Source organism: Coregonus lavaretus (assembly GCF_964263955.1).
Source record: "Coregonus lavaretus genome assembly, contig: HAP1_SCAFFOLD_166, whole genome shotgun sequence".
Lineage (NCBI taxonomy): Eukaryota > Metazoa > Chordata > Actinopteri > Salmoniformes > Salmonidae > Coregonus > Coregonus lavaretus.
The window spans coordinates 27,775-35,000 of record NW_028161624.1 but is presented as its reverse complement, the minus strand read 5'-3'; positions in this window follow the sequence as shown (position 1 = coordinate 35,000).

Here is a 7,226-nt window from a genome sequence, read left to right as displayed (position 1 = left end):
ATGGCAGGCGAAACTCTTTATCCTGAAATATATAAAGTCAATTGATTGGTGTTAAATGGACAATAGTGAGCAGATTTGATCATCTCATAAACGGAAATCACAAATATAAACTGCTGAACCAACACTGCGATAATTTCCAAACATAATTTCACCCCCAAACAATAAATTAACAGACTTAGAATACGTCCAATAATAATAGGCTACTTCTAATGAAGTTACACTAATTATTTTCCAACTGTAGCTTGTTTTGCTCTTGAATATTTTTCCTGGAAAGTAGCGATGAGTGAATTAGCCATACACTATGGAGTAGAGCTGTTGAGTGAGACATAGATTACATTGTTTCTGAGTCCATAAATCACAGTAGTTTATGATTAAGGACGTAATTAAAGAGATTAATGGCCGTAGTACATACACAAATAAAAACAATCTTCCTATTGGGGGATACCGGGAGTCCTCGGCCAAAAGCTGTAACTTTGTTGACGTTCTACAATTACATTTTATAGCCTATAAAACTTACAGCATGGGGAGGAAGGGGAGTGTATAGCCTACTACTTCACACTACGTAATTCAATCCGCTGTTGAAAGAGATTCATGATTTTTGCCTCTTTAAAGTTTTATTTGTTTAGTTTTACAGTATTGAAACTAAACAATAAGTGTCGACTATGTGGTTATTATTTCCCAACTAAACACAATCTGTTAATTGACATATTATAATATTACTAAATAGTCTATGAATAATGTGCACGTGCTGAACGGGTAAATTAAATCCATGGAACTGTATATTATGATTATATTTAAAATATGGAAACGTATTATGATCACTTGTCAGACTATTTTGGTTGAATACTTAACACAATTCGTTGATTGCAATACAACATTCTGTAATCCTAGCCTAGTCTACCATGTCAATGGTAAATCACTGCTCAGACAGATACTCGAAGCCTGATAGTTCCTCTACAAATCCGTATAGGCCTAGTGAATAAAACATAAGATAGGGATATCCAATTAAGGATACAAAGACTGCCTTTTCTTTCACAATGATTAGGCCCTGAATCACAACACCAGACGCACTAACAATGGCATAGTGTACTAGGCTACACTAGACTGGAGCCTGCTTCTTTCAGTGGGCCTGCGAATAGCGGGATACGCTCAGACTACCGCCATTTTCTACTACAACACCACGGAACGGTCAGCATGCTGTCTGACGCTATTTATTAGTGGTCGTTTCAAACAATAATAAATTGTTTTAAAAAAATCAAATTTACGACATAAATTTCGTCCTTAAATGTAGGATTATACTGAACAAATGTGACAGAAAAATGTTGTTTAAGAAAATAAATTTGGTCGGAGATGGACTATAAATGTAGCCTAGTAGCCTGTAGCCTTCTGCCATACAATCTATAGTAGGTCCTTTTAGGCTACATATGCATTATAAGGAGTAATAAAGAGTAAGATCGAAAACTGTAGTCTATAAAACAGTTGAAATTAAGTTATAATCTCTATACATCTAATCTGAAGAGCGCAACAAATCATGCTCTTACAGTCTTGTCACAAAAATCCACTAAGGTAGACAGGTAATAACTAAGATTACCTGGCAGATATGACAATGATACATTTATTGGGTTGACTCCATTGAATTATCTCACCCAAATAGAGCATGCCTTTCTCAAATGGCAACCTTTTCCCTATCACTGTAAAAACGGATCAATTCTAGCTACTCAAACATTTTGAGGAAACGATTATCATTTAAAAAAAATAAGTTAAGAAACTTAAATGGCTGAAGTGAACAGTACTACCTTCATATGAGTAATACAAATGCAGTTTTTTTTAGGAAGGTATACTTCAATTTAACGCCCCCCATTAAGCCACGCCTGCAATAGTTTCCCAGTGTGCCTTTTCGATTGAATTGTAGAGTTACCACCCATGACTGTATTTGTTAGTGAGAGAGACATGGTTGTTGAATTCGTTAATTTTCAGTCCTGTGGCCTTCACCAAGTGAGTTCCAATTAATATTATAATTATAATTGAATCATTACATATTACATAAGGCCTTATACAGTGGCCTGAAACTCATAGTTTACAGGCCACATCAGGCCTGCAAGTAGGGTTGCAAAATTCCACAAACTTTCCCAAAACGTTTCCAGTAATCTTCCAACCAGGATTTCTGGAAAACCTGGGAAATTCACCAGAATTTTGCAACCCTAACTGTAAATCACATTATACTGGCTTGCAAAGTGATGTGTAATTCCTATTGGAATCTAGCCAGCTATCCAGCAGTTGAAATTTGTATTCACTTGCAACCTGTATTCATAGTGACTGCCAGGGTTAAGAACAGTGGGAGGAGACAACCTAAGCCATTTAAACTGGAACAACCATTTCAGTAAGGGGTGCAAAAATCCAATGATTGGATTAGTTTAGAAAACAATTATTTATCTTTGTGTATCATAACATTTAGTCAATCAATCACTCAATGTACATGCAAAAACACAGATATAAAAAAAATCTACCTGCAGTAGAGCATGCTGGTAAAAATGTTAATTTGTTATCATATCTTACAAATATTTAGTTGGTGTGACTTCTCATTTAGTTTTGAGTCAGTCCCACATCAATATTTTAAGTAATAATGACTAGTCATTGACTTTGAGTACAACTTACTAGAAGTATTTGAGTTAAAAATGTCATAGAGTTTAGTGTATATAGTGCACAACTTTTTTAAACTTTTTTTTTTTACCAGGGCCCTATATCTCATGTGATTATTCATAGTTTTGCTCATGTCCACTCCACTGTGATGTACTACTGTACCCCAGTCCTGTCTGTCCACAACTCCATGATTGGTTTGTCCACAACACTGAGGGGTGACACAGGTGGTGAACTATCATTATGTGAGTTGTGACAGGAGAGATTTGAAGTTAAATGGTCAAAAATCCTGAGCCGTTTCAAAACACCACCTGAGTAGGTTAATCCCTGTAAACCGAGGAGGCAGTCAGTCACTTTCAAGCTCTGCTTTTGACTTGAAACAAACTGTAAATGTAACGCCTCTAACACCTCTAAAACCTCGGCCCAATGCCCCTGCAGGGCCAATGAAAGTCCGTCTGAGGAACAATCAACAGGGCTTGGATCAAGACCTGACTGTGTGCTCCACAACTCATGGTACCTTCACGTTGCACTCATCATGCCTATGAACCTACACAGTAATAACTGTAGTAACAACATTGTAGATGGACCTGGGTTCAAGTAGTATTTGTTTTCTTTCAAAGTGCTTGTCTGGCTCAATGGTACCAATGGAATAGTACAGAAGTGTAAACCCTGCCCATCTGGCATTGACTGCCGGTATAGGCTCAAAGTGTTTGAAAAAACCCAGAATACTCTATGAACCCAGGGCCGATGCAGGGTTACCTGGAAGCTGTCTGCCAGCTGGCGTAGCCCTGCCATATACTTTTTGTCTGCCATTTTGCATCCAAATTCAAGTATAGTCTTTTCACTAAAATGCTGTTGTTGACACATGCGAACCCACACACGTATACATACAGTCCTCCTCTGGTGCTAACCAACCAATGTCAGAAGGTAAAACATTGGTAACTGACCTGAACTGACCTGAAACCAGATGAAAAACACAGTGAGCAGCGAGTGCAGTGCATTGTGGGAGAGGAGATCCGACACCGTGCAGCTTTCTTCCCGAAGAGGTCAAAGGTCAGGCCACCTCTCATCTCCCTCACCACGCAGGACGGAACCCCTGGCAGGTCAGCTGGGGGTCAACAGAGTGACCCTATCTGCTGCTCAGGTAAAGGTCAACAGGGTAGGAGGATGTTTGAATATTGATACATTCTTACATTAAAAAGGATGTTGTGAACGGTGAGTAATGAGACTGAAGCCTATTGTTGACCAGGGTCCATATTCATAAAGCACCTCAGAGTGGGCGTGCTGAGCTAATCAGATTCCCCTGTCCATTCATTATAATCTAAAAGGCCAAACTGATCCTAGATCAACACTCCTACTCTGAGATGCTTTCTGAATACTGGCGCTGGTCCAGTAGGCCTGGTTACATCCATTCAGTAAGCACTCCACCTGTGTTTTATGCTTCAGTACATGTTTTCACACTATCATGGAAGGCAGGGCAGACAGGAGAGGAAGTGTATACTCGTCTCAGGATTTAGGCTCGATCAATCCCAGTGGTCCTGGTAGGGTCACAAAATTCCAAAAGTAACTTTCCAAAAGTTCCCAGGTTTTCCAGAAATCCTAGTTGGAAGATTCCTGGAATCAAAAAGGAAAATGCAGGAAATCCTAAATCCTAAAACCACAATTTCTGGAAAACCTGGGAATTTTGGGAAAGTTACTGGAATCTTGCAACCCTATAGGTCCTGGTGAACCCCCAGATGTGGGGGTGATGTTAGAGGTCAGAGGTCAGAGGTTAGAGGTCAGAGACAGCCACTCTCCCGTACCCATCCTGAGTCTGACTGATCCTGGCTCCTCCTGAGAGATGAAAGGGGAGGTTTCCTAGGGCTCTGGTCAAAAGTAGTGCACTACATACGGAATAGGGTGTCATTTGGGAAGTAGACTTTAAGGTGGGGTGACAGGTGGATAGGTTTAGTCCTTCCTGCCTGTCTCACTTTCTCAACTGTCTGGAAGCTATGCATAGCTCAAAGGCTGAGTCTTTAAACAAGAATCAGGTGACACTGTTTGACACAAGGTTAAAAACATATATAAACAAGCTTCATAGAATGGTGACAATAACCCCTGCCTTGTAGGCTACAGTACAGGAGATTAACAATCCCTGTTTTTATCACCATAACAACAATACCTTTTTTCAATGTTTTCTGCCAATGTTGGCAGTAGCCCCTCCCCCCGGGGTATAGGCTATGTTGTTTTAGAGACAGACGAGACAGGAGAGGAGGACAGGAGTACCATGCTTCCCTGAACATGTACTGTAGCTTCATCACCATGCCCCAACTGTCTCCCACATAGTGCAAGTTGAGACGTCACACACACACACACAAACACACACACACACACACACACACACACACACACACACACACACACACCACACACACACACACACACACACACACACACACACACACACACACACACACACACACACACACACACACACACACACACACAGAGGGCACATTGAGATGTAACACAAACTCCAGACTGATTCACAATGGATGACAGACAGTACTGTACATGGAATTGATTGGACAATACACTTTTATATACACAGGCTTGGACAGGACAGAGAAATTAACACACCCAGTTGAGTCTGAGATCCCTCATAAAACATGATGTGGGTTTAGGAACCATGGTTGAGTGCAGTGTCTGGTAGTTGAATGACAGAATGATACCCGACCCTGCCATGGCCCCAAACCTCCCCAACAGGCTGACACTGACTGATGATCCCCTGGTCTCTTTCCTGAACACAGAACAGGAGTAGGAGTTGTTTTTTCTCAGAGAGGGCTCTGTGTTTGCAAACTAACAGTTTCCATTGGCACAAACCAGGCATCCATCCAATAAATTCTTATCACACCTACATTGGCTTCGTCCCAAATGGCACCCTATTCCCTACATAGTGCACTACTTTGGGCCCCAGTCAAAAGGAGTGCACTATATAAGGAATAGGGTGCCATTTGGGAGGAAGATATTATCCATGAAGCTATAATATGTGGTAGTGAGTGATGTGTGGTACTATCTACCACCACAGATCTGGTGTTCATCAACACACTCAGAACAGCCCTAGGGCCTAGGCTCCTGATTTGAAGAGATCAAGTCTGATTCAATAAACTGCCATTTGCTGTCTGTACCACATTACATTTAGATATGAACAGAGAGTTCCTATTTCTGAATCTGTACGTTAATTATAGGTTGCCTACCATAATTCACCTAATTGTTGCTTAAAACTGTGGAATGTGGGGTGACGCGGTCACGTAAATAAACCAATGAGAGGGAGGCAACTAAACTACACTGAACAAAAATAGAAACGCAACATGCAACAATTTAAAAGATTCTACTGAGTTACAGTTCAAATAAGGAAATCCGTCAATTTAAATAAATTCATTAGGCCCTAATCTATGGATTTCACATGACTGGGAATACAGATATGCATCTATTGGTCACAGATACCTTAAAAGATAGGTAGGGGCGTGGATCAGAAAACCAGTCAGTATCTGGTGTGACCAGCATTTGCCTCATGCAGCGCCACACATCTCCTTCGCATAGAATTGATCAGGTTGTTGATTGTGGCTGTGTGAAGTTGCTGGATATTGGCGGGAACTGGAACCCGCTGTCGTACACGTTGATCCAGAGCATCCCAAACATGCTCAATGGGTGACATGTCTAGTGAGTATGAGGCCATGGAAGAATTGGGACATTTACAGCTTCCAGGAGTTGTGTACAGATCCTTGCAACATGGGGCTGTGCATTATCATGCTGAAACATGAGGTGATGGCGGCGATTGATTGGTACGACAATGGGCCTCAGGATCTTGTCACAGCACCTCTGTGCATTCAAATTGCCATTGATAAAATGCAATTGTGTTCATTGTCCATAGCTTATGCCTGCCCATACCATAACCCCACTGCCACCATGGGGCACTCTGTTCACAACATTGACATCAGCAAACCGCTCCCCCACACAACGCCATACACGCGGTCTGCCATCTGCCCAGTACAGTTGAAACTGGGATTCATCCGTGAAGAGCACACTTCCCCAGCGTGCCAGTGGCCATCGAAGGTGAGCATTTCCCCACTGAAGTTACGATGCCGAACTGCAGTCAGGTCAAGACACTGGTGAGGACGACAAGCACGCAGATGAGCTTCCCTGAGATAGTTTCTGACAGTTTGTGCAGAAATACTTTGGTTGTACAAACTGACAGTTTCATCAGCTGTCCGGGTGGCAGGTCTCAGACAATCCTGCAGTTGAAGAAGCCGGATGCGGAGGTCCTGGGCTGCCGTGGTTACACGTGGTTTGCGGTTGTGAGGCCGGTTGGACGTACTGCCAAATTCTGTAAAAAAACAGTGAAGGTGGCTTATGATAGAGAAATGAACATTCAATTCTCTGGCAACAGCTCTGGTGAACATTTCTGCAGTCAGCATGCCAATTGCACGCTCCCTCAAAACCTGAGACATCTGTGGCATTGTGTTGTGTGACAAAACTGCACATTTTAGAGTGGCCTTTTATTGTCCCCAGCACAAGGTGCACATGTGTAATGATCATGTTGTTTAATC